This window comes from Canis lupus, chromosome 14, assembly GCF_011100685.1.
Source record: "Canis lupus familiaris isolate Mischka breed German Shepherd chromosome 14, alternate assembly UU_Cfam_GSD_1.0, whole genome shotgun sequence".
Taxonomy (NCBI): Eukaryota; Metazoa; Chordata; class Mammalia; order Carnivora; family Canidae; genus Canis; species Canis lupus.
The window spans coordinates 50354289-50379055 of NC_049235.1; the positions used below are offsets into that span (position 1 = coordinate 50354289).

Consider the following 24767-nt stretch of genomic DNA (forward strand, 5'->3'; position numbering starts at 1 on the left):
TCTCCTGACTACCCCAAACAAAATCTAAATTTCATTCGTGATCTGCCCTAGATATATATTTCTAGATTTATTTTCTGTGTTTATCTGCTTGTATACAATACTCATGTTTAAAACACTTCAAGTTCTTGTAGTCTGTGTTTTGGGCCTGGCTATTTCCATGTCTGTTGTTCTCTTCTACATGCTTGACTATCAGATGATCATTCCTCTTTAAAGGGCACTGAAATTAAAAAAAAAAAATCTATCTATCTATATTATGTATTTTCTATGCATTTCCTATTTTACACTGCTGATCATAGCCAAGTTGCAGAACTTCAAGGTCTCCACTCCATTGTAGTTTATGTGAATGATACACTGCACAGTCCATGTGAGCAAGCTCTTCACTTATCCTTCAATGTGAATGACAATCCTTGGAGTTCAGAAACTGGGTGGCTGTGAACATGCAAAGTCTCATGCTAAAAAATTTCAAATTGTGTTTAGGTATAGATAGAGAGCACACTCAGGTCTCAATTTACTGCCCTATACTCCCCGTTCTTTCCAAAAGTAACAGCTGATATCTGTCGAGTTCTATTATTTTACATACTATTTTATATATTTACCTATGTATGTGTGCACATACATTCTTATGTGAGTAGAATCATAATAAACATTTTGTGCTATAATCTTTTACGCTCTCCGGTATGCCTTAGAATATGTTGCTGGTCAATATATATAGACCTACCTCATGTTTTCTTCCTCATTCCTTTTTTAAGTTGAACTTGTGTCAGAATTCAGTTCATATAATGTCTGTTTTTGTCAAACTCCTCTTGGAAGGTCGGTTACCCTTTGTGTGCAATCTCTTAACATTGAATGTTCCAACATACTAGCATTTATTAGAATGAGTTATAATTATGTCTCTACATTCTATGTTCTCCCTCAATAGATCTGATGTCCTCAGATAGAGATTGGGTTTTTGGAACATTTTAGTGGCTCAAAAATAATTTCTGTGAATAACTTGATTATGTTGGAGTTTTCCTCATAAGCCCAATACCAGAGAGTTAAGGAGGTAAAAGCAAGTGCTGTACTGCTTAGACATCTCTTTGGATTGGAATGATTACCTTATGAATCTGACCTCTCTACGAAAAGGTATGGGTGGCCTTATTTTCTGGGCATTTTTAATGCTCTCCTTGCTGATATTTTTGGATTATTCTTCGAATTGTTGTGAAATACGAAACTTCATGATGAAATGTAAAATTCAGGGAGAAACTCCTATTCATCCAGGTTATGAGTGCCTCCAGGCCCAAATTCATTTTAAATTGGGTGTTATGCGCACATGATAAATTATTGAACACGACATCTTAAACTAAGTATTATACTATATGTTGGCTAACTGAAATTGAATTTAAAAAATAAAGTTACAATGATGATACACCTAAAAAAACAAAACAAAACTGGAACTCAGTTGAACCAGTGTTTTCCTGGCTTACCTTTTCCTTATATAGATATAAATTAAAACTCATGTTAAAAGCCGGCTCTTTATTACTTTCTTTTTAAATTGAGATATAATTGGCACATGACAACTTAATATTTGTGTAAATTGCAAAATTATCGCCACAATAAGTATAGTTAACATCCATCATAGTACGTAGTAAATTTTTTTTGGTGTGTAATGGGAATTTTGATTTACTCTTAGCATCCTTTAAATCTGCAATACAGTATTATTAGTAGTATTTTTTTTTTCAAATTTATACCAGTGTATAACTGCAGAGTGAGGTCTATTTTGTTTTCACTATTCACTATATAATTAGTAGGTTTATTTCATGAATATAAATAAAGTTTATAAGACAATTTTATAAACTTTTGTTTTTATATATTTTATTCTATTTTTTTTAAGGGTTTATCTTGAGAAGTAGAGGAAAGGGTAAACTGAGCTACCTGGGAATGCAGTATTAACTATGGTCACCATACCATATAAATAAGTCAAGGGTATATTATATGCCCTTGACTTATTTATTCCATAAGTAGAAACTTTTACCTTTTCATTGACCCCCTTCAACTATTTCACCCATCCTTGACTTCATGTCTGGCAATCACCAATCTTTCTCTGTACCTATGAATTTACTTATTTCTTAATTTAGACTCCATATACAAGGGAGATGATACAGTACTTGTCTTTCTCTGACTTTTTTCACTAGCATCCCCTCAAATTTCATCTATGTTGTTGCAAATGGCAAATTTTCCTTCTTTTCTATAGCAGAATAATACTCAAGTGTGTAAATATCACATTTTTAATCCAATAAACCATCACTGGATATTTAGGTTGTTTCTGTGTTTTGGCAATTGTCAATAATGCTGTAATGAATCAGAAGGGGACATATGTCTTTTCAAGTTACTATTTTCATTTGCTTTGGATAAATACCCAGAAGGGGAAAAGGGAAATTTCTAGATCATATAATTATTCTATTTTTAATTTTTTGAGAAATCTACATACTGTTTTCCACAGTGGCTGTGCTAATTCATATTCTAATAGTGCCCCTGGATTCTCTTTTCTCCACATTCTTGTCAACAGTAATTTCTTTGTCTTCTTGATGATAGCCATTCTGACAAGTATGAGACAAAACAGAATTGTAGCTTTGATTTTTTGTTTCCTTGGTGATTACTGATGTTGAGCACCTTTTTTTTTTTTCATGTACCTGTTGGCCATTTGTATACCTTCTTAGGAAATGAGAGATAATGGAGGTGTATTGGTGCAAACATTTTGTATGTTATTAATTTTAAGTTGTTATCCATCTAAACTAGATTAGGGTGCTAATTGTAATGAGTAGTGAAACAAATAACAAAATAACTAAAAAATGTAATAAAAGAAATGAGAACTAAAATGATAAATCCTTTAAAACCAAAGAAGGCAATAATAGAGGAAGATAAACAAAAAAGACAAAAAACAGAAGACCAATATGCAAAACTAAAAACAAAATGGCAGACATAAATCCTACTTGATGATACTTACATTAAATGTAAATGAGCTAAATACTTCAATGAAAAGGCAAAAATTGACAAGATGGATTTTAAAAACATAATTGAACTATATGCTGTATATGAGACCTACTGAGAACTAAAGACAAAAATAGGTTGAAAATAAATGGTGGAAAAATATATGCCATGCACATAGTAACCAAAAGTAGTAAAGAAAATATCAGGCAAAATATCAGACAAAAATTGTTTATTAGAGACAGAAAAAAACATTTTATAATTTCTATACATCTTACATGTCTAATGAAAGTTGCAAAATAAATGAAGAAAATATTGACATGAAGCAAAACCTAACAGAAATATATGAAACAGAAACTGACAAATGTATGATTCAAGAATTAGTAGTTGGGAGGTTTATTTACCTTACTTTCAATAATGAATAGAAAAACTGGACATAATGCACAAAATAAATGAACTATATCATAAGCCAAATAAACCTAACAGATCTATAGAACACTCCATCCCCAAATAATAGAACACACAGTTCTCTCAAGTATACAGAAATTTTGTACAGGATAGACCATAGGCCATAAATGTCTCTCCATAAATGTAAAAGGGTTGAAATCATAAAAAATGTTTTCTCCAATTATAAATGAATGAAATTAGATACCAGTAGCTGCAAATTTGTGATCTCTAACATTGGATGGGCCTTAGCTTCTCTTGTATGTTCTGTATATGGCCTAGGTTACATCTCTTACTTTCACATAATAACTTAAAATTTCACCACTCTTTAATACTTTCAATTCTGCCTCTAATTTTATTGATAAAGGAGAGGCCATCAAGCAGAAACACTAGAGCCTCTTCTATTTTGTCATATTTACAGGCTTTGTTGAATCTACCGTCTTTTCCTTCTATTCATCTTTTCCTTCTACTTTCAGAAGAGGACTCTTTTCTCCTGATCAAGGTCAAACACCACGCCTGCTCTCTGGATTCCACCCTCCCAGTCTCCAGAAGAACCTGCTGTGACTGTTTCCTCTTTTTTCATATCATTAGTCTCTCCCCACTGTGAGCTCTTCATCCTTAACTGTAAATATGTTTAGTTCTTTCCCGCATTAAAAATGTTGAACTCATCCTCAGTTCACAGTATTGACCAATATCTTACCTTTCTTTCACAGTCTAAAATTCTTAAAAGTGCTGTTGGGGGTATCCTGGTTAAGAAACTAGCCCACATAAATAAATAAAAATTTATAAAAAAAAAAAAAAAAGGGATCCCTGGGTGGCGCAGCGGTTTGGCGCCTGCCTTTGGCCCAGGGCTGATCCTGGAGATCTGGGATCGAATCCCACGTTGGGCTCCTGGCATGGAGCCTGCTTCTCCCTCTGCCTGTGTCTCTGCCTCTCTCTCTCTCTCTCTCTCTGTGTGACTATCATAAATAAATAAAAATTTATAAAAAAAAAAATAAAAAAGAAACTAGCCCATAGGAGCTTTAAGAACCTAAATAGTAGAGACTAGAAACGCAGTTATTTCAAAACTTTAATAATTTTTTTTTCTGTAAGATCAGAAGAAAATGTTCCTTTACTCTGGAAAAAAAATATTTAATTGGACCCTTTTATTAGATAAATATAAAGCAAGTGTTTGCCTTTGCCTATTGTTCTTGAGGAGAATAGAACCCTATTAACTCAAATCTGACAGATTTTTTAGAATGAGAAGTTAAGTATTCTCTTAGTGTAAAATAAATTGTTCAGTGTTCCTAGAGAAGATTAACATCTCTGGGATGTTCTTTATGTTGGTTTCTGTGGTAGGAAGGGATAAGAACTCTTTTTTTTTTTTTTTTTTTGGTCTTCAATAAATTGAGAATGCCCAGTACTTCAGTGTTGCTTGTTCCTGTGGGGGGATTTTTTGGCATTCTTGTTCAAGAGGTTAAGGAAGGGATAAGTAATTAAGATGCATGTAGAAAGAATATGGGATAATTATCTTTATCAGGGACATTACTAGCACCTGGCACTGAGAGCAGTAGAGAGAAAGAACCAGACTGGTACTAATATCCAGTGTTATATAAGTCTGATTGATGCAGAAAGTACTGATATTGAATAAATTTTCCATAAAGAAAGGCTGTGTTCCTATAAATGGAGAGGATATTTTCTCTGAAGTTGTTAATATTCCTCCATTAATTGTTCAAGAATGAGGTATAACCTGACAATGGAGGAAATGGGGGTTTAAAGGCCTGGGCAGCAATACTTCAACAGACAGTGTGTTATGATCTGATTTCTATCTACCATTCTCTAAAGAGAACCAGAGTTCCTTGGAAAAAAAAGTCTATTTCATCAGAAAGTACAAGATGAGCCTGGGGATTTTGTTTTGACAGAAAGTAAGACTATGGTAAAAGAAGGATGCAGACACAACAAAGGGCATCGAAGCCGGCTAGTTCTGACCAGTGGTTTCCACCAGCTAGTTTCTGACCAGTGGTCAAATATGGTATAATTTGAGCATCAAAATAATGAAAGCATAGATCATAACCAATTAAATAGTAGCCCCTGAACTCATATTGGTATAAATAAATGTATAAATCAAATATTTGATTATGAATGGGATATTCTAATAACCTCAAAATACCTCCCCATAAAATACTGACTGATTGCAAAGAGATAAATAACTGCAGTTGTTATCAGGGAGACACCACCTTAGTGATGAGATCAAATTTAACATTGTTAGTTATGGGAACAATTGAAGTAATATACCACCTGATAGGTGTGGGGCGAACACAGTAATCACTTCTGTCATTTTCCCACCCAAGATGTATAATCTAAATCTAATTATGAGTAAATACCAGATAAATTCAAGTTGAGGGACAGTTCACAAGGTAATTGTCCTGTAATCCTCAAACTTACTGAGTTCTTGAAAACCAAGGAAAGACAAATGGTTTCAGATTGAAGGAAACTAAAGATTGAAATGACAACCTAGTGTGTCATCCTGAATTGGAGGTCTTTTGTTATAAATGACATTGGGACATTAAAGCTTGAACTGGGTACAGCCACTAGCTAGAGTACCTTATCAATTCCAGTTTCTGGATTTTGGTAGTTGTTTTGTGGTTATCAACAAATAAAAGAGGCTAATATCATCTCATTTTATCTTCAGTGGCTAGTAAGACCTAGATACTTATGTTAGGAAACAGTGATCTATATTACTTCTTGTTCCTTATCTCTTATTCATGCTTTAACATACTGTAATTTTTCCCTTTTATCTTTCTTCTACTCCATTTTAACTCAATACCAAGGATTCCAGCAAAATCTTGACCGATCTTGGGCCACTTAGTGTCTATATGACCTTAGGAATTTAACTTGTGCCTCAGTTCATTGTAATCAATTACATGGAAAATGATAAAATTGTTATCAAGATGTAGATATATGAAAAATCTGTAGAATCACTCTTGAACCATATCAAGTGCTCAAATTTGAATCATTCCTTACTATCATTATTTCCATCCCATAATTCTGGCTTGTGATTCAGATCTCTGTATTCCAGTGCCTGGATATTGCGCACAGATGCCTAGAACACAAAATGCCAAAAACTGAGCTCTACTCTGTAGTCCAGGACTTGTTTCCATTCCTTTGTTCCTTAATCTGATGATTGCCTAAGTCAGAAAGTTGGATACCATCTTTCTTGACTCTTCCCTTTAAAATTATCCTGTTCAGTTAATGGCCAAATAATGTCAATATCCGTGATGTCTTTTCATTCATTCTCCTCCTTCTCCTTCCTGTTGTCACTCCTTCAGTTCATCACATAGCCTTTCCTGTTAATGACTGCAATCTACCTGGTTTTCCCACTTATTCTTGACTCTCTCAAATCATCTTCCTATCCTATCTCAAAAGTAATCCTACTAAAATATAAATATGAACGAGTTCATCCTCCCCCTTTAATGAATTCACATTGACTTCTAGATAAAATACCCTTCTTCAATATGACTTACAAAGGGTATTCTCACTAGCTTTACCCCTTGCTCTTTGTCCTTCACCTTTTCCGCTCAATTCTATGGTTCCTAACTAACTAGATACCCGTAAGCACCAATGTCTCTCTTTTATAGATCTTTTCACAAATGCTGTTCTCTCTGTCTGGGATGCTATTGCTCATAATCTTTGCTTAGCTAACTCTTGACTTTCAAGACTTGGCTCACGCACAATCAACTCCAGGAAGCTTTGCTTGATCCTTGCAATAGGCTAGATGCTCTCTCATTTTGTGCTTCTTTCACAGCACTCATCACGTGATTTCATAAATGCTTATTTGTTCTTTATTCCTGCATTATACTGAAAACAGCCAGAAGTCCGAAATTCTGGATGTGTGTGGACTTGAGTCTATTCATTTCTTACACTGTATTCTTAGCACCTCGTACATTGTCTGAAATAGAGAAAATATTTATTCAAAAATATTAATTAAAGAATAACCCCAGCTGTATCAGTGACTTTCCCCTAATTCTACATCATTTTAGACTGCCATCTATTTATAGTTATATTGACAATCGTTATGTAATTACTATATATTGATAAGGTAGTCAATATTTCCTATTCTCAGTATCCGGCTTACAATATGTAGTCAATAAATATTTTTAAATGAATATGCAGTTTTTAATTAATAATACATTGACTCGTGTTAAATCTTTAAATTCTTTATACCTTTTTCTTTATTTTCTTTATTTTTTATATTTCTTTTTTTCTTCTTTTTTTGGTGTCCTCATGATTTTTTTTATTGGAGTTCAATTTGCCAACATAAAGCATTTCACCCAGTGCTCATCCTGTCAAGTGCCCCCCTCAGTGCTAGTCACCTAGTCCTCCAACCCCCCACCCACCTCCCTTTCCACTACCCCTTTTTCGTTTCCCAGAGTTAGGAGTCTCCCATGTTCTGTATACTTTTTTCTTTAAATATATACTTTCAAACATATACTTTTAAAAGTATACTTTTAAAAATATGTACTTTTTCTGTCAGGCAGATTTCTCTGCCTATAAGATCTGAACTTTTGAGAGCCTTTAAGATCCAGGCTTTTTAGTATCTACTGACTCATTAAAGATGAAAATGGTTATTTTATTGTAATTTTTCAGGGAGTCCATTTCTACTATGCATGGCAGTGGCATTGGAATAGTCCTCCCACTCCCAGCTAAGACCAATGGGTTATTTTCTATATATTTCTTATAGATTTATAATCACCTGAACCTCAAGTGGTCCCCAAAAAGAAACTAGGGTACTTTATACCACAAGAGTTAAAAGTTCATAAAACAACAAAAATAAAAACAATCAATAAATCCTGAAAATGAGTCCCTTAAAAGTCTTTCACAAAAGCTCTGAAGAAGCTTTTATAAAGTTCTAGATTTCCAGAACTTCCTTGAGTATGAAAGAAGCTTTAATGGCTTTAGTTCATATGATAGAATCAGATATTACTAAAGAGCTTTGTTGCTTATTTTATATATCTTCATGACCCTGAATTGGTATTTTAAGTGTCTAACTTATGGAGGGAGTAAAATAATTACCAAACAGGGAATCACTAAGGACTTCAACAACAATGGGCTTATATTTGGCGCTTCTCCCCAGTGACATACAAATATTGGACTGCTAAAAAGTACCTTCATGTCCAGGATTTTTTTCAGCATTCTTAAAATGGTTTGACTCTTTAGTTGACTCTATGCTGCCATTATTAAAAAAAAAAAAAAAAAAAAAAGCAGTCAGCCTCTAACCCCAGAAGAATGAATTTCACCAAAAACTGATTGAGATATTGTAGGATAGGCCTACAGTGAGCTACACACACAAATTCCAATTTGCTTGAAAATGATGCCTCCGTCATCTCTCATATATATTGAAGATGAATATTTAGCTTGGGCCCTGCTTATCTGGGACACTAGAGGCTGTTGAAATCATCAGTAGGTCATTATGAAAGCAGAGCTTATAGAGCAAAAAAAAAAGGTAGCTGCCATTTTATCTAGTGATCTTTGTCAGTGCAGTGAGATCCCTTGAAATTGAAAAGTTAACCACGCTCCACAAACAAATTACATGGCCTAGAGAAGCTGGAAGTCCATAGACTCTGAGGATTCTACAGTCAGAGGTCCTCACATTGGAGGCTGTTTATATAGTCTCTAGCCTGCAACTGGGCCTAAAAGTCCTGGATATAACCTCCAGAGAGAGATATTTAAACCATTAGAACCACTAGGAGGTGAAAGAGCTCATGATTCTATCCCAGGAGTTATGAAATGGAATCTACAAATTGCAGTCAATGGGCAGGTGAGCTCATCTCTAAATTTCTTGGTAATTTAATGCACTAGAACAGCCCAAAGTGCCCATGATACCTTCTAAAGAATTTCCATTTTTACGTAGAAGGTATTAGATACACTGAACCCTTTGTGACTTCGGGTCACTTACTCTGAGACATAAAAGCAAAATGGGATTTGTTAGTAAAGTAGAGCTCTTAATATGTATCTCAGCAGGTCTGATTATATAATAAGCACCCAGTGAAATAACAGCCTTCATTTTACTGTACATTGTGTATATATTCCTTGAAATCATTTGGTAATATTTAAAGCCCCTTGAACAATTAGGAATACTTATTATATTTTTAATAAATAAGATTGTTGAGTAATTATTTCCAGTAAATCTCTTGTAAAGCTTTGCCATTTATTACAAATAAAACACAATAGAATAAATAAAAGGTCAAGGTAATTGCAGAGGAAACACCATATTCCACATTACCTAGAGTAAAACAGACATGAAGCTATAAAAAGATGCAAAATAAAAATCCATTTACTCATTTTAAAATTATATTTGTTGAAATCTGTCTGTATGCAGTGTTGTTGTTAATGTCTGTAGAACAGAGAGGGTGCTTCTCCTATGTGTTTGCAATCTAGTAAGAAAGAATAGACATTCCTGAGATAAGTGGAGTAATATAAGACCTAAAAACACTGTTTTTTCTTGTTTGTTAATGTTACCCCCTTCTGCAATATAAGCAAAGTCAACTATGGAATAAGGTATAATTGGTTTATGCATTTTGCTGTTTAAGAAAAAAGTCTAGCAAAGTGGTGACTACAATTTTAAAAAGTACTGGCAAATTTGGTAAACAGTAACCACAGAATACATTCTGAATCACGTACTACAATGGGACAAAATACATGATTTTTTGGTTGAAGGCCCTTAGTTGAAGGCCCAAAGCAAATATGCTTTGGTTGAAGCATATTTATTAGCTTCCAGTTTGCTCATTTGCAAAATAGAAAAGATGGTGAGAACCATGTCACCATGTGTCATTTTCACAGTGACCTGCAGGATTAAAGAGATATATATGGTAAAGAAAGACAATACCTTTGTAACGTAGATACTATTATATCAGGAGATGAAGATTTAAGAAGATTAAGTACCTTGTAAAAGGTTATACAAGGGAGTGACTGAGTTGTGCCAAGGTTCATAAACTATTATTACCGTTTTCATCTTGGAGATATATAGGAAAGATAATTCTTATATTTGTTACTTGGCTCTCTTCACAGTTTTATATAGCAGCTACCATTTAATACCTGGATACAATATCTGTACAATGATTCTGATTTTATTGTGCACAAGAATTATCTGGTAAGCTTCTTTAAAATACAGATTTTGTGATGCCCTTAGCCTCTCAAACTGATTCACGTATCTGGTGTGAACTCAGGATTCTGCATTTTAAACAACCATTTCCCAGGTGATTTCATCACAAATGACCCACAGATCACATTTTGGGAAACCCCTCTCTCAATCAGATAGGGGATTATTAGTGGAAAAATAAGACATCATTTATTACTAGAACCTAACATATTGACAATATCTAGGCCCTATCAAAATACCTAGTTAAATATGTCTCATTAAGCTGAAATGACCTAAAAGTTCAGGCTGATTTAATTTGTCTTCATTTGAATGGATGTGAACTGAGTCAAAAAAAAAATTGATACATATAATTATATGTTTATATGCAAGGTAGATGCTTGCTCTCTGTGACAGAAGATAATAGGAAACCATCACTGATCAAAGAGTATTATAATTCATGAATTTTCAACTAGGTTTGATATTAAAATCCTTAAGGGAAATCTGTCGTATCAATTTAGTTGATCAAAAAGAAATAGTGGTATCTCTGGATCAGGGGGGAAAATTCTAAATTTAATTGAATGAAAAACAAACAATCAAAGAATTTTGAGACCATGAGATAATCTTTCCACAAATCTTGGCATAACCCATTCCTTAGAAATGATAGAATAAGGTGTTCTATTGATGTTTCTGTAAATCTTCTATTCTGTCTCCTTATTAAATTGACTTCAGCTTTAAATTGATCTGCTTAGCATACAGCCATTGACTTTATACCTAAAGGCATCGGTCTAACCACCCTGTCTAATCCAGAACTACTATTAAATCAATGGACAGGAGTGATTTATGGCTTCCTTAAGGATACTAAAACTCCTTACAATTCTTTCCAGTATAAATATCAAAGGACTAGCAAATTTTTTGTTTGCTTGTTCTTAATGCTACAAAATTTTAGTGACAAAATATTTATGATATTCCCATAATATGTGAGAAGAGTAATAAGTTCAAAGGCAAGTAAGAGGCCAGAACATGAGCTTTTCTACCTGCATCAGAGGTACTAAGATAAAAGTCTCTGTCTTTGTGGCCAAGAAAACAAACGTTTTTCCAAAAGGATATTTAGTATCATTTGTACTTTGTGATTTGCTGAATGGTTGATATGCAGTATGACCATCAGGATACTACCTTCCAAAATGCATTCCAGTAACAGGTATCAACTACTTTTTTGGAAAAAAAAATATCCTACCAATATGTGCCAATGTATGTTTGACATCTATTAAACTTGAAGTTAGCAAGGAACTTAAAGACCACCTAGATTAACCTTTCACCTAATGAAGGACCTATATACTATATAGCCTGCTGGACTGCTGTTATTAAAAATTTGACCATGTTGGAGGCTTTGACTTATAGTTATAAAAACAGATGGCTGGGCCTCCAAAACTTTTTAAAGTTGTATTTTAGGGAAAATCTAGAGTTCTCTGTACCAATATGTCCATTAATTTTCACCTCATCTTTAATGCTGTTTAGAAGACACAAGCTTTCTATAAATGTAAAGAATTTATTAAGAATCATAGAAATATTAGGGTGCTTCAGTGGCTCAGTCAGTTAAGCTTCCAACTCTTGATTTCAGCTCACGTCATGACCTCAGAATTGTGAGATCAAGTCCCACATCGGGCTCAGTGTTGGTTGTGGATACTGCTTAAGATTCTCTCCCTCTTCCTCTACTCTTCCCGTTCCCTCTCTCCCTCATTAAAAAAAACAAAACAAAAAAAAAACCCAAAAAAAAACAATATTGATTTAAATACAATTAACAAAAAAAGTAGTAGTTCACAATTAGTAAACAGTTGTACTTGACATTGTGATAACTGCTTTATATTTACTAATTTCAATGATGTTATGAGAGACATGGTGTTATCACCATGTCTCACAAATGAGGAAACGGTGTTTAGTAAATGCTGAGCAGCTTGCCCAATTTAATAAGACCAGCGAGTAGCAGAACAAGACTCCAACTTTGCCTGCTTGACTTGGAAGCCTCCGGTTTTTTTCTCTTGAAGCCATTTGCTCCTCTCTTGTATACCTTTTTTCAGTTAACTGAAAAAATTCCTAGCAACCACAGTTCTTATTTCTCTTTACCCACTCTGGATTTGAAGAGTCATCCTTTTGTAATGGAAAGAGCATGGGCTTGTGAATAGGATCAGATCTCCTATTTGCTCTTTGTGTAACTTTGGAAAAGATTCATTATCTCTTGTGGCTCAATGTCCTCATCTGTAAAAAGGTAAAAGATAATCTATCTCCATAGCAGAAGCTAAGTATTGTCTTCTTCCTTCAGTGTAGAGTTAAAGAGTCATGAGGGTAGGGTAGGTATACAAAAGTAAGAGAAAATTTATCTTCATTCCATCACTATATGACATGAACCACCCCCAACCTGAACAACTGCCTTAAAACTATCTGGCTGAAACAGTTGAGGCTGTTATATTACAGTCTATTACAAAGACAGATTAATGAGCATAATGAAGAAAAAAAAGATGCTGAAGTTCTGGTTATACAGCTATTAATTTATGTCACTTCTAATATTCCTGGATATTAATTCTGCAGAAACACATTTTCCCAATTCAACCAATGCCCTATATTGCTAATTTTCAAGGGAATATTCCAGACTTGAATATTGAGCATATTTAATGAGAGAACTCTTGGCTTAAGAACAACTTGATTGAATATTAACAATGCATTTTTATTGCATATTTAATTCCAAGGACGTAACCTTATTTTTAGTATAATCAAAGCATTAATCACCATATTTATTCAATTATTTTGAATAGTTTAAGTGAGGTTGGTCCTACCCTTCTATTGCACAGTCTAATAGCTAATTAACAGAACTATATATGTTTCCAACCTTGTTTTATTCTTTTAGTTTTAGTTCTAGGGTCTTTCACCTGTGGAAAATTTTTTTTCTACAATATCTGCTCAGTCCTTTGTTTTGATTTAACTCATCATTACACTGATTTTTCCCTTATTTTTTTCTTTTAAGATAGAAAAACTAAAAAAAGAGAGATACTCTCTTCTTGTGCTATTAGTTTTATTTTTATCTACCTTTTAAAATCTACACAATTGTCATTTACAGTTGAATACCAAGGCCAGCCATGAATTAAAAAAATGGATAATGTAGACAACATGGCTACTCAGTTTCCATTTTAGGGAGTGATCCTCATTTGAGTGTAGTTGGGGATATTGGGAAAAGCACTATGCTTGAAGTGATCTGTGTTCCACTTGTGATTCTGCCTTTAGTCTTTCCCTTTACTTTGTAGGGGCACAATTTCCTTATGAATTCATGAAGTTGAATTGGCTCTTAGTTTCTTTCTACCTGGAAAATTATGGGATTGTATGGGTTTTTTTGGTGGATCCATGCAACTCTTCAATATCAATAAGTGATAGACACTATAAATGTATCTTATTATACTATGTGTGTAGTCTTTGTCAAACACTCCTAGATGGATCTAGCATAATTTAAAAAAAATTCTGCCCTACCAGCACCTCACTGTCTTTGAGTTAGGCTGCCCCTCCCCTCCCCCAAGAGGCAGGATCTTGCATGGGTAGTTGAGGATGCGTTGCAGAAGGTCTAACCTTCAGAATACAAAAATCAGTTGCCTTCTGTTACTTATTCTTTTTGTTCCCCTAAGAGATGTGATTGCTCTGAACTAAGCACTAAGTAGCCAATGATTTTGTAGATTGACAATTGGGGAGAATAAATGAAGGTGCTTCTTTCTATTCCACAGGTAAGGAACACTGGGCTGGGAAGAACCTAATGAATCTCTTGGAGGAGGGCCAATCATTATTTACACACTTATTCATGATTGCTCTTAGATTTTTAATATCATCATTATACCTTGAAAAAGGCACAAATACCAGAGTAACAGTGCTTTTGGTCCTTTTTCTTCCACTGCTACACTCCTCCTCAGCCAACTGTAGTAGCCTTTCTTTACTGATGTTTTTCACGCACCCTACTTGGATATTAACAATAAATTTAATTAACATGTTGTTTATTACCTCTTCTAGTTCCTTAATAGGCATCTCACGTTATCAGACTCAAACTACCTTTGTAGCACCCAATCATTATACATCCCCCAAAAAGGATTATCATTATCATTGTCTTTAAGTCTTTGAGCCATTTAAAAAAAAACAAATCTGCATAACTGTGTTGTTTGTTGTTCTTCGTCTTCTTTTTAGACTGTAGTTGACACAGTATTATCTTAGTTTCAGGTGTACAACATAGTCATTCAGTATCTCTATATGTTATGCTCTGCTTACCACAAGTGTGGCTGCCCTCTGTCACCATACACCACTATTATAGTATCTGACTCTTTTCCATAGGCTGTGCCTGTGACTTGTTCATTCTGCAACTGGATGCCTGTGTCTTCTACTTCCCTGCAGCCATTTCGCCCATGTCCCTTTCCGCTGGCTACCATCTGTTTTTTCTCTATAGGAGTAATTCTGCTTTTTGTTCGCATTTGTTTTGGTTTTTAGATTCCACATATGAGTAAAATTATATGATATTTGCATGGCTGTTTTCTTAACATTTCTTGAGTATATTTTTGAAATAAAACATTATGAGACTAACGTTTTGCATCTTGATGTAATGATGTAAAAATGAACTGGTATGATATGCTCAGAGTAAACAGCCTGCCTAGTCTCCATTAATTTATGATATTCTAAGTTCACACATTTGTTTATTCTTTTGTTTCAATTCCCCCACCCCACCCCACCCCACCCCAACCCCAGCTGTATTGCTTAGATTCAGGCAAATACCTAGAAGTAGAATTACTAGGTCACAGAAGTGGGTATATGCTTAACATGAGAAAGTGCCAGGAAGATTTCCAAAAACAGTTGGACTATTTTATACTCTGACTAGCAATGTCTAAGAGTTCCAGTTCCTCCAAATCCTTGCCAACATTTGGCAGTTAGTCTTTTTTATTTTATCCTAATGCAAATGTACAATGGCACAGCCACTTTGTAAAACACTTTGGTGGTTTGTCAAAATGTTAAACACAGTTGTATGATTCAACAGTTTAATACCAGGGATCCCTGGGTGGCGCAGCAGTTTGGCGCCTGCCTTTGGCCCAGGGTGCGATCCTGGAGACCCAGGATCGAATCCCACATTGGGCTCCCAGTGCATGGAGCCTGCTTCTCCCTCTGCCTATGTCTCTGCCTCTCTGTCTCTCTCTCTCTCTCTCTCTCTCTGTGACTATCATAAATAAATAAAAATTAAAAAAAACAGTTTAATACCCAAGAAAAATGAGAACATAGATCCCTACAAAAATGCATGCATGTACATTCACAATAGTATTGTCCATAGTCAAAAAGTGAAGACAACCCAATATTCATCAACTAATAAATGGTTAAATAAAATGTAGTATATTCATACAGTGGAGTATTAGCAATAAAAAATGATATATTGAGGCAAATGGGTGGCTCAGTTGGTTAAGTGTCTGCCTGCAGCTCAGGTTATAATTTCATGGTCTTGGGATCCAGCCTCTTGTCAGCTTCCATGCTCAGCAGTAGGTGTGCCTCTCCTTCTTCCTATACTCTGCTTGTGCCTACTCTCTTTCTCTCTCAAATGAATAATTTTTTAAAAATGATGTATGAATACTTATCACAATATGTATAAACCTTGAAAAATTATGCTGGGAGAAGTCAGTCCTAAAGAACATGTATTGTGTGATTCCACGTATATGAAATGTCCAGAACAGAAAAAAACTACAGAGACAGAAAGATTAATGATTGTCTAGGGTTTATGAGGGATAAGGGAAAATGAAGAGTGCCTATGAATAATTATGGGATTTCTTGGTGGGGACAAAATATTCTAAAATTGATAGTGATGATGGTTGCACAAGCCTGTGAATACACTAAAAAAAAAAAAGCCTTGAATTGTACATTTTATATGGGTGAATTGTACAGCATGTAAAGTATATCTCAACAAATCAACAAAGGTCTTTTTAAAAAGGACCAATACAGAGAGTATAACAGGTACAAAAACCCTGAGGCAGGAACATACTGTGTGTGACTGAGGAGCAACAAGCTCTGTACAGCTGGAGTGGAGCGAACACAGAGAAAGTTATGGGTCGTGAGATTGGAGAGGTAGGCCAATGTCACAATATATGGGGTAGTATAGCCCATGAAAAGGAGTTTATATTTTATTATGAATGTTGTAGGAAGCCACTGGAGGCTTCTGAACAGAGAATTAGCATGATTTGATGGGTATTATAGATATAAATGTATTGCCTATGTGGGATGGGAGCTACAGAATGGACACAGGGAGGGCAATTAGGAGGCTCCAGCAGGGGTGAGACATGGTTGTAAGATAAGAATGTAAAGTGTGAAGGCTGTGTAAATGGTTGGACTTGGGAAATTTCGAAGTTAGAACTTACTGGCTGATTGGATGTTTGTGAGGGAAAGGAAAGTGTAGGGAGAGCCATGTGCCTGTGTACTTCCGTCTGTGCATTTAGGTGTGCATTTTGCCTCATGATAAAGAAGAGCTGATTTCATTGTATTAATTGTTGTAAAGGCTCAGAACATTTTATTTGGAGGGGAAAAGGATGTGGTTATATTTTTGTTTCTCTAAACTGTTTTATAGTTTATTCATTGAATGTGCATCTTCAAATAAACTCAGAGAATGTTCTTAATATCATTGATGTAAGAAATGAAGTAACCATAGAGTTCAAACAAAGTGTTTTTACATACATAGCGATGACCTGAGAGGCAGTCATAGTAATGTCTTTGTGCACTCACATATTTCTCTGTGACAGTTTCATGTTGTGGCGCTGTATTAAATGTTTGCAATTGATCGCATCTCATTAATTTTTTGACGTAGTTTTTAGTTACTGTCTAGGCTTTAGGGGGAATTTTCTGTTGCATATTTTTTAATAACCATTTTAACCTTTTCACATGCCGCCTTCTTATCTCTGACTATTTATATTCTAAAGCTGATTCTACAAATCAAAGTCCTGTTTAAATTAAGCCTTTGTTCTCTTCAGGTAATCATAGTTGGCCTCTTTGTAGCAATGAATTTATTTTTTTAAAGCATAATTTACATTTGGAAAGAGTTCAGGATTGTTTAGATTTTGTACTTGGTGATCATTTATATGCACATTGCACCTTGTTTATATAGTCATGAAATCAGAACATAGCCACAAAATGTATCAAAGTACAGAGTTAACTGCAAAAAATTGCAGTGAAGTATAAGCTGGTTCTTTTTTATTTTCATTTAAAAACACTGAATTGTTGAATTAGGCTATTGTTGTTGAGTGGTGACCTACAATAAAGGAGCCTGTAATTATTGCCTAAGGCTATTATTAAGGTAAATAAATGACTTGAATATTTAAAATAAATCCCCCTGTCTGGCTGGTACAGTCTGTAGAGTGTGAGACTCTTGATCTCGAGGTTGTGAGTTCAAGCTCCACCTTGGGCTTAGAGCCTACTTAAGAAAAATAAATAAGTAAAAATAAAAGAAATCTGTCATTCTGAGAACCTTTTAGTGTTGTAGGTTTGCATTCATTTCAGAAAACTCCTTTATGTTTGCACAAACCCCAGCTTCATAATTCTAGTTTCCTCTGTCCGTCATCGGTGAACCAGGGTGTCTTTCCGGTTAGGGGCTCTTTCTGGTTTTAAGGATAGCAAAGAGTTTTCTAATTCTCAAAAGTGGGTGATATTTTTAACTACAATTGTCATCCACAAGAGACTGGAAATCCAACGATCTGTCCCTTATACATAACCTTTTGGCAATCAATCACACAGTATGGCCGACATCAGTGCTGCTTGCCAACAAGTCTCCTGGGGCTTCTTTCTCCTGTTCTGTTTTTATTTTTACATTGGGAACACCCTGCAAAGACGAGAATATAGTGGGGGCTAGTGACTCCCAGGGTATCAAAGCAAGAGCTATAAGTGCTCCTGCTTTTGTTCTAGGGATAAACAAAGTCGGAGCCAATTCCTATTGCCCATGAAGAATTTTAACTGGAGTTAGATGTCTGCAGGCTGAATCAATCACAGAAGGCAGATATTGGGGATTTTGAGGTGAATGCTAAAGGGAAGAAAAACCCCAGGGAAAGGAGAATGCATAAGGGCAAAGGGCCATCTCCTTCCTGTACCAAGGAAATACCGTGCCATTCTTCTGTACATTGCTTGGGGTTGCAGACCAGCCATCATAGACATGTGAAATGTTGACAAGCTGCTTGACTCCAACAACATTGTAACTGCTTGACGATATGAATAGCATTTATCGTTGTTCTTACCATTATAGACTTTATTTCCCCTCAAAATGGTGATAGCTTACATTTTTTCCTAATTTCATACTGTAGCGATCAGTGATCTACAGGTGGAATCAGCAATCCAGGGTACAAACTGGCCAGCTGACCTGAGTGAAAACCAGTCCTAAATAATGCATGTAGGCATCCAGTCCTGCCCCAACTTGGTCTCCACTCATGCTCTGCTCTCACAACTTACAATCATTAAGTTAATGTGTTTATATGTCCTAAGCATAGGGAATTTAAATCTTTAGATAGGTAATGTAAATGTCTAATAATGTGAATGTAGAGAACAGTTGTATATTTTCTCTCAATAAACTAATTGTGAGAGAGATAGTCTTGCTAATACTTAATTTTTAAACCCTATGTAATATGTATGAATCTATATAGCCACATGTACTTTCATAGATGCAGCAGTAGAGATGGTAATAGGTCCCAAAGTATCTTTTTGATTACTGTGATTATTGTTTTGAGTCACCAAGTAAGTTGAGGGATCAGGGAACTGGCCTACAGGCATGAAAGGTGATATAATTGAAAGTTGACTATCTTCTTGGCCAATAATTCTAGACTACTTGCCATAGTTTTTAATAGAAAAAAAACTCCATTATCTGTCCATGATCCTTCAAGAGAATGGAAAATGGAATAATAATAATGTGTTAGCTTAGTTAGCAGGTAGAGTAAGCAGGTCATAAAACTGTTAGTTCCTGCTCCATGGTACTGAAGGAGAAACATTGAAACAATAAACCTATTTTGGCTGCCTAGCTTTCATCCATGATATACTTTAAATGAAACACACAAAAATAATTTAAATAATTTAACAGTGAAAAGTGTATATCCTGGAGTCAAACATTCTGTAATATATCCCCATAAGTTATTGATCTTAAATACAAATTTCCTCATCCCCAAGATGAGGTATTAACTGTACCTGATGCGTATGGTTCCAATGAGGAAGAAGTTGTATACAACATTTAGTCATTAGTCTGATACATATCTTCATCATTTGATCACTATGTTTCAATTGTCTAAGGGCAGGAAACAACAATATTTGTTATAAGAAAATTCTTGGGATGCCTGGGTAGCTCAGTGGTTGAGCATCTGCCTTTGACTTAGAGCCTGATCCCAGGCTCTGGGATCCATTCCCGTTTCGGGCTCCCTGTGGGGAGCCTACTTCTCATCTGCCTGTGTCTCTACCTCTCTCTCTCTCTCTGTGTGTCTCTCATGAACAAATAAAATCTTTAAAAAAATTCTCATACATAAATGAACACCTCTTTTACTCCTGATTCCCAGTGTAGACACAAAATATTTTTTAACAAATAATCTGGTTATTAAGATTACTATCTCATCACAGCTAGAGATCACAAATCTAAAACAGGTGGATTTGGTAAGACATGGTTACTCATGGATTTATTTTTACTGATCTATAATTATATCTATAACATCTATCTATAACATAAAATTCACCATTTTAAGTGTGCAGTTCTGTGGTTTTTAGTACATTCATCATGTAGTATATCATCATCACTATGTAATTTTGGAATGCATCCATCACCCTAGTAGAAAACCCTATAACCCATGTCTATTAGCAGTCAGTCCTTATTCTCCTTGCTCCACTAGCAATCATTAATTTACTTTATATCTCTGTGGATTTGCCTATTCTGGATATTCCATATAAAGGGAATCTTAAAATGTGTGGCCTCATGTATCTGCATAGCTATTCCATAGTTCATCCATGTTGTAGCATGAAATAGTACTTCATTTCTTTTTGTGGTTGACTAATACTCAGCAGTATGGATATGCAAAATTGAGTTTAATTATTCATCAATTGATGGACATTTGAATTCTTTCCATTTAGGGGCTATTATGAATAATGCTTCTATGAATATTCATATACAAGTTTCTGTGAAAATGTTTGGTGAAAATGTTTTCAATTCTCTTGGATATATACCTAGGCTTAGAATTGCTGTTTCAATGTTATGGTAATTATTTTACTTTTGAGAAACCCCCAAACTATTTGCCATAGTGGCTGTACCATAGTGGCATTTACATTACTGCCAGCAATATATGAGAATTCCTATTTCTTCTGATACTTGCCAAAATTTATTTCCCTTTATTTTTGATAATAATGATCCCAATAGGTATGAAATGCTGGCTCATTTTAGTGTTGATTTGTATTTCTCCGATAATTAATGATGTTGAAAATCTTGGCATATGTCAATTGGTGACCTGTATACCTTTATTGTAAAGAAAGAAAAAAAGTCTCATTAGTTGATAAACCCTTTACAATTTGGATTACATGTCTCCTATTGTTGAGGTATAAGAATCCTTTATATATTCCGGATACCAGAACCTTATCAGATGAATAATTTGCAAATATAGTTGACCCCTGAATAATGTAGTGGTTAGGGGTGCTGATGCCAGCTCAGTTGTAAATCCCCATATAACATTTGACATCCCCACAAAATTTAATTATTAATAGCATACTGTTAACTGGAAGCCTTACTGATAACAGTGGATTAACACATATTTTCTGTATTATGTTTATTGTATACTGTATTCTTACAGTGAAGTAAACTAGAGAAGAGATGATACTAAGAAAATCATTAGGAAGAGGAAACCTACTTAGGTCATACATATGTAAATTTCTTATACTACACTATGTGGTTCAAAGATCACTGTATCTTTTCTTATTCAATGGGTTGTCTTTTCATTTTCTTAATAGTGTCCTGTGAAACACAAAAGTTTTTAATGTTGATGAAGTCTTTTTTTTCTTCAGTTGCTTGTGTTTTGAATGTTTATTCTAAGAAAATGTTACCTAATCCAAGTTCATGGAAATATACACCATGGTTTCCTTCTAAGAGTTTTATAGTTTTAGCTTTTAGGTCTTTTAACAGGTAAGTCTTTGCTCCATTTTGATTTAATTTTTATGCTATGTAAAGTAGAAGTCCGATGTGGATATCATTGTTTTGGTGATGGATTATTGATAACTCAAATCCTTAGTAATTTGGATAGTTTGTGACACCTAGGCTGATTCTGTGTCCTTCTGCCATGCTTAACAGTTTAAACATTTGAAAGATACAGGTAAAAATCACTTTTAAAACATTTTTAATTAAGCAGAAGATTGCAAGGACAGGAACAATATAAAGAAAAATAAAAGTCACTCCTACACCTAAAACTTTAGGCTAACCAGTTTAAATATTTTGTTATATATTTTTTCTATGTCCTATGTATTCGTTTATACCACAATGTGCGTACTATTTTATAAATTTCTTTTCAATTAATATAAGCATTTTATGGTGGCAATATTTTTTAAATTTTAAATACAGTACTAAACAGGTAACTATATGATCAATTTCATTCCGTATTGTTACACATTTTCATTTAAAAGTGTTACTATGGATATTCTTAGACATTAACATAAGTATGTGACTCTGATTATTACCCTAGGAAAAGTTTTAGGATTTGAATTTCATTATCAGAGACTTTTGATTGATACTGCCAACTTTCTAGAAATATTCCAAGTATCACTTGACTTTGTCTCTAGCATTTCTTTCTGATTCTTACTTAGGATTTCCATATCTCTACCTACATGATTCCTCTGTTCTTAGATGCTATCTGCTCTACCCATTGGAGACTAGTATATTATTACAGTTAAGTTTCCAGTCTGATAATTCCAACATCTCTGCACGTCTGCTTCTGATGTTTGCTCTGTCTCTTTGAGTAAGGGACAGGCAGGGCTAGGCAGGGAGACGTAGGTAGGGGGCCACCGAATCAGGCTCACAAAAATCCCAAATATGTGGAGATGAAAGTAAACCAGAGAGAAATAAACCAGACCATCCTGTTCCAGCTGCCAGAGGTGGGGTCTTGCTGTTATAACAAGCTACTTGTGACCAATGAAGAATTACTGGACTCCAAAAAGGAAGTAAGCCATTAAAGATGTTATCACTAGTCCTTACTCAGTAGCAATATCAATAGAGATGTTAAAATGATGTAGGTTCCCTGGTTAGCTTTCAATAAAAGACCAACCCCCCAGGGGCAACCCTGTTGGGACACCTCTCACTTCTGAGAGCTTTCTCTGTATCTTTGTTTAATAAACTTCCATCGCTTTACTCTCCTTTTATTTATTTATTTATTTATTTATTTATTTATTTATTTATGATAGTCACACACAGAGAGAGAGAGAGAGAGGCAGAGACACAGGCAGAGGGAGAAGCAGGCTCCATGCACCGGGAGCCCGATGTGGGATTCGATCCCGGGTCCAGGATCGCGCCCTGGGCCAAAGGCAGGCGCTAAACCGCTGCGCCATCCAGGGATCCCTACTTTCCTTTGTCTGCAAAATTCATTCTTCAACTCTGTGAGACAAGAACCAAGCTCTCCTGCTTCATCTTTAATTTGTACTTTTTGATTTTTTTGGTATGCCATATAATTTTTTCTTGATAGCCTGACTTGAGGTAGTGGAACCATTACGTATAGGCCTTTAGTAATGTGGTGAATGAGGTATGGGGAGGAGGAAGGAGAACTGTATAGTACTGTGGGCCGGTTTCAGTCTCTCTGTGAGCCTTAGCCTCCGGAATATGAACTTTCTGTGTTTCTCATGGATTTTTTTATCCTCCTGTAGGTGGGGCAGGTTGGCTACAACTGGCAGGAGCTGTATATTTTCCTTCTCCCCCATAGGTCAGCTAGCTCTGTTGATAACTTTTGCAGGTTAGGCTCCAATTAACCAGTTTTCCCTAAGGGCAGGCCTTGTTAAGAACAGAGTGTATTTTTAAATTGTTTCTCTCCCCCTCCTTCAGCTGGAAGCACAAAGCGATTTTTCTCTGATATTTACTGTGGGGAAACTGTCAAGCTCTTATAGGTGAATCTCCAAATATTGTAAGGTCTTTCTTATGACTGACCCTCCCTGGAGTTTTTAACTCTCAGATTTAATTAACCACACCAAGCCTTCAGGGATTTATTGATGACAGTGCAGGTTTCCTTACCTTTGCACTCATTTCCAAGCTTGGTTTTGTTTCTGTGGTTTGTGAGCCACTACCCCTTGTATAGCCTGCTTGTCTCTCCAATTTTGAGGTCAACGATTTATCCTGTCTCCTCCCCTCTCTTAAGGTTCCAAAAAAGAGTTGTAGATATTTCAGTTTGTCCAGCTTTCTACTAGTTATTAAGACAGAGTGGCAACTTATAAGATCCTTATGTGCAGAACCAGAAACCAATGATCAACTTTGAATTCTTTTAATAGGAATGTACATTTAGAAAATATAGGAAGGGAAGCCTAACCACCTCTTGCCTGAATGGAAAGAAGTTTAAAGAAATTTAGAGAAGATGTGAGTCCTTTTTACTTACAAAGATAAGAAAATAAGGATAGCCATTGAGAGGAATATGGCATAAAATCCTCTAAATTGAGAGCTCAATGAGTCAGCGGCGTGATGTGAGAGCAGGACCTAGATATCATTTCTTTTGTAAATTCTTCAAACATAGAGCAGTCAGTAAATGTGATCAGCAGCCTGGAAGAAATGTAATTTGTTCTGGCTATGGGTTAGTTACTTCAAAGTATCTAAAAAGCATACAGCATTCTCTCACCATAGCTTACAGGAATGGGTAGTCTTAAGGAGCTATGTTTTCTAGAGTATGACTCTTTACCTATCTCCTGCCACGGCTAAGTAAAGCAATGACAAGCAGTTAAGTGGGCTCAAAAAACCCATGATGTGGCCTCATACAAATAGACGAATGGGTCATTTAGATTCTCTTAGAAATTTGACCTGGAAAATTTTATAAGGCTAATGTCATGAAGAAGGAGAGGATTAAGTGGAATGAGTTTGTCATCAAGAACATAAAGTAGAAAAGAACATAAGGAATGCTGACAACCACAGGCATGAGAGAGAAGATTAAGCAGAGACTATTGAGTTAGGGACAAATGGGGCTAGGCAGGGCTAAGTAGGGGGCCAGGGAATCAGGCTCACAAAAATACC

At 35.2% G+C, this 24767-nt stretch overlaps 1 long non-coding RNA gene across 1 annotated transcript in view; it reads left to right on the top strand.

Annotated features, from left to right (window-relative positions):
- Positions 1 to 16569: 16569 nt before the first annotated feature.
- Positions 16570 to 24767, top strand: part of LOC111098699 — a 61276-nt gene continuing 53078 nt past the window's right edge. Inside the window, exon 1 of the long non-coding RNA XR_005369236.1 lies at positions 16570 to 16645. This is a non-coding gene — a long non-coding RNA (uncharacterized LOC111098699). The remainder of the gene's footprint in view (positions 16646 to 24767) is intronic.